The following is a 3,660-nucleotide window of genomic DNA, read 5'->3' as shown; positions in this document are numbered from 1 at the left end:
TGGATGGGAGCAGATAGAGAGAGGATGGGGATTTGGTGAGAGGGATGAGAGAGAAGAGAAAGAGGGATGGGAAGGTAGAGAGAGGGGGTGAGGGAGAGTGTGAGAGAGTGCAATTAAAACGGTACGTGCACGAGTCAGTCCTGGAAAGTGGAATTTCACAAGGAATAAACACATTTATTTGCACACAGACAATTAAACCTTTAGAGACGTACCAGGCGGCTGAAGCCCCCATAGAGGATGCAGAAGCCCCCTGGTAGTCGTTGAGCTCCATAAAGCACTCCAAGGAGCGGTAGTCGTTAGGAGCACACAACCCGGTTGGTCTGGGGGTCAATCTGGTCGATTCCCCGGGGTCACCTCCAGGCTCACTGATTTCCGTGTGTCGCTCCAGTGGTGCTTGTAACAGTTGTAGCGCTGACGGGACACACGCACTACGTTAACAAAGTGGACAAAACTGGTCATGGCATCACGGCATAATATAGCTCTGGTCCAGGGTGTTGCGTGCAGCTTAGGGAATGCTCGGCGTCAGCGAGCCACATGTACAGTAACACCCGGACCAGAGCTAGACATGATAACGCCTAGAGATCTATCAGACATTCAAACGCAAACCAATCAATCAAATTGACAATGTCTGTTTTTTATCCCTCACAACTAATGGATATAGAAACTGAACCACTATAGAAGACCCTGGTTTACAAAAATATGAAGATAATCCTTGTCTGTGCCTGGCTGCCCTTTTAAAAACAGAATATGTCCCAAAATGATACCCTATTCCCAATGTAGTGCACTACTTTTAACCAGGGCCTATAGGGGATAGGGTGCCATTTGAGACGTAACCATAGTGCTGCTCTTTGAAGAGATCACCAGGAAGTTGTATTGATCTGTGCTGTAGATGAAAGTCACCCTTTAGGGAGCAGGCGAGTGGCTGCTCTATTCCAACCTCTCTCTCCCAGGGAAATGGGATTGTGCTGATGGAGGAACACAGACAGAGACTCGCGTCCCAAATGGCACCCTATTCTCTATATAGTGCACTACTTTTAAACCAGTGCAAATGGCACTACATTGGGAATAGGGTACCATATTGGACGCAGTGTGAAACACTAAATAAAATCCTCAGGGTTCCTGACTGAGTCTGCTAGACCAGCTCAGTGCGGAGACATCCTATTATTGTCGTCAACTCAGGAAGAACAACAACCAGAGGCTGCTCCACTCTGCCCTTCTTCCTCCTCTTTGCTCTACTCAACATGGCCCTGGGGTGTATGGGGTGTTTTACTCGTCCCCCCCCCTCCTTTGATTTGTTCTTATCGCCATTCATATTCTATTCTCCTCTATAGTGTGGTCATGCATTCTGTAAAGGAGCACTTCATTCTTTTGGTTCTCCTTTCCTCCGTTTGTTCAGGTCTTCATTCCCTCCCTCCTTTCGCCATTCCCTCAGTCAAGACTTACCCTGCCAGTGATCTTTCCCTCTGAGAAGTCTGTTCTGAATCTCTGCAGAGAGAAGGAGATCAGATTAAATATGTATTCACTGTAATCTGGGCCCGTATTCATAATACTTCTCAGTGCTGAATTTAGACCTGCTTTTCTTCTACATCATAATGAAGAAGACTACCTCACACAGGGGCGCTGATCCTAGATCAGCACTATTAATGCATCCTGGATAGGTAGGAGATTGAGATATCACCCTTTGAATAAGTGTAATTACACATCAGAGATGAGTCAAGTCACTATGCTGGTCTAAAGCTTATGGAAATATCAAACTCAGAGTCTCTTACACCTTTTCAGGACAATGATTTCATGACAACGCATTTTGTTTTATGCATGGTGTGTGAGAAACAGCTCTGTCAAGGGACACGAGTGAGAGAATCTTAAGATTTTTGTTTTTGGACAATGAGCAATTTTGCAGCAATTATTTGTTGCCTTCCCTGCGATTTAGATCTGTTCTTGTGTGTGTGTGTGTGTGTGTGTGTGTGTGCGCATTCTTGATAACTTAATTGTGTTTAATGTATGTGATGGTGTTTCTAAAGCAACTTACAGTCAGCCACTGTTGCTAATGTGTTGTAAGCATTCTCATGCAAAAATAATGGTTGAGGTGGGAGGTGGTGATTAAAGGGGCAATCTGTGATTCAAACAATGACAAAGCAGTCATCCCAGGTAGCCTAGTGGTTAAGAGTGCTGGGTCAGTAACAAAAAGATTGCTGGTTCAAATCCCGGAGCCGACTAGGTATAAAATCTGTTGATGTGCCCTTCAGCAAGACACTAAACCCTAATTGCTCCTGTAAAATCGCTCTCGATAAGAGTGTCTGCTAAGCGAGTAAAATGTAATCCCACCACTTTTGGGGTAAACAGCTGAGGGCATAAAGAAATGTAACCACTCAAATGTATAGATGGGGCTATGGATTGAAGTTACACATTGTTTACAATTAAATGTTTTTTACAAATAATCGGCTAAAACAAGCTTATATTTTGGGTTCTGATGAGGGTTAAGGCATCTGAACTAAGCTCCTGTGGTATTTACAAGTTATATTCTTCCAGAACCAATCATGTCTTCCTCACCAGTGCCTCTGTGAGTAGCTCTGTCCTGTGCTCTGTGGAGAACTTGAGCGTTTCAGACTTCTTGCTGCTGCCCTTGCGGAATGTAAGGTTGAACTCAGTGCCCTGGCCCTTTCCCACGGCGTGATGCCGCAGATGTCCCCATACGGCCACTGCAGGGGCACCACAGAGACAGAGAAAGAGGCAAATATGTCACTGAGGCATGTCACATTCACTAAAGCTAAAAATTACAGATCATAGATTAGCATCCAAATGGTGACAAAGGATATAGCGATCACAAGGATAATGTCACATGACTCAGACATAGAGACCTAATTAAAGGGTTTTAAAATGAGCCCACTGACCTGGTTTGTGACTTCGAGTGTGGCGGGATTGTGCGTGGTAATGCCATGAGGTGCCTACGGAGAAGACTCGTTTGTACCTGGAATAGAGAGGAGGCAAGCTCAGTCAGTCAGATACCTACCCACACAACATCTGTTATACAAAGACCTACAGGACATTGGGAGGACTGGGTAGTAGCCTAGCGGTTAAGAGGTTGGACCAGTAACTGAAAGGTTGCTAGTTCGAATCCCTGAACTGACTAGGTGAAATCTGTTGATGTGCCCTTGAGCAAAGTGAGTTACAAAAGTATTGGGACAGTGACACATGTTGTTTTGGCTCTGTACTCCTCCTGACGGGGGCTGAGATGAAAAAAGAAATAAAAATACTATACTAATTTCTCACCATTACAATAACAGAGGTGGGTATTTGGGGGGGTGTATGATATCTGTGCGTCTAACTTTCTCACTCATCATTATTCACGATTATCCCTAATCATGGTAGCATCCACATTTGTATTTATTATGGATCCCAAGGCAGCAACTACACTTCCTGAGGTCCAGCAAAATTAAGGCAGTAATACATGTGAAAAACATTACAATACACTCAACAGATTTCACAACATATTAAGTGTGTGTGCACTCAGGCCTCTACTCTAGTACCACATGTATATGTGTACATGTGTGTATAGTGCATATGCTAATGTGTATTTGTATAGATGTGTATGGTTGTGTTGCTTCACAGTCCCCGCTGTTCAATAAGGTGTATTTTATCTGTTTTTTAAATCTACATTTT

The 3,660-nt window shown here is 44.1% G+C and overlaps 1 long non-coding RNA gene across 1 annotated transcript; it reads right to left on the bottom strand.

Moving 5' to 3' along the window:
* Positions 1–342: 342 nt before the first annotated feature.
* LOC135566070 (uncharacterized) lies at positions 343–2,661 on the bottom strand. The gene is made up of 3 exons (XR_010461949.1): positions 2,551–2,661; positions 1,444–1,485; positions 343–411 (listed from the first exon to the last, which is right to left on the bottom strand). It is a non-coding gene; the product is annotated as an uncharacterized LOC135566070 (long non-coding RNA).
* Between the last annotated feature and the right edge of the window lie 999 nt (positions 2,662–3,660).

This window comes from Oncorhynchus nerka, unplaced genomic scaffold (assembly GCF_034236695.1).
Source record: "Oncorhynchus nerka isolate Pitt River unplaced genomic scaffold, Oner_Uvic_2.0 unplaced_scaffold_7789, whole genome shotgun sequence".
NCBI classification, from domain to species: domain Eukaryota; kingdom Metazoa; phylum Chordata; class Actinopteri; order Salmoniformes; family Salmonidae; genus Oncorhynchus; species Oncorhynchus nerka.
The sequence above is the reverse complement of the archived record's forward strand: the minus strand, read 5'-3'. Positions and strand labels throughout refer to the sequence as shown.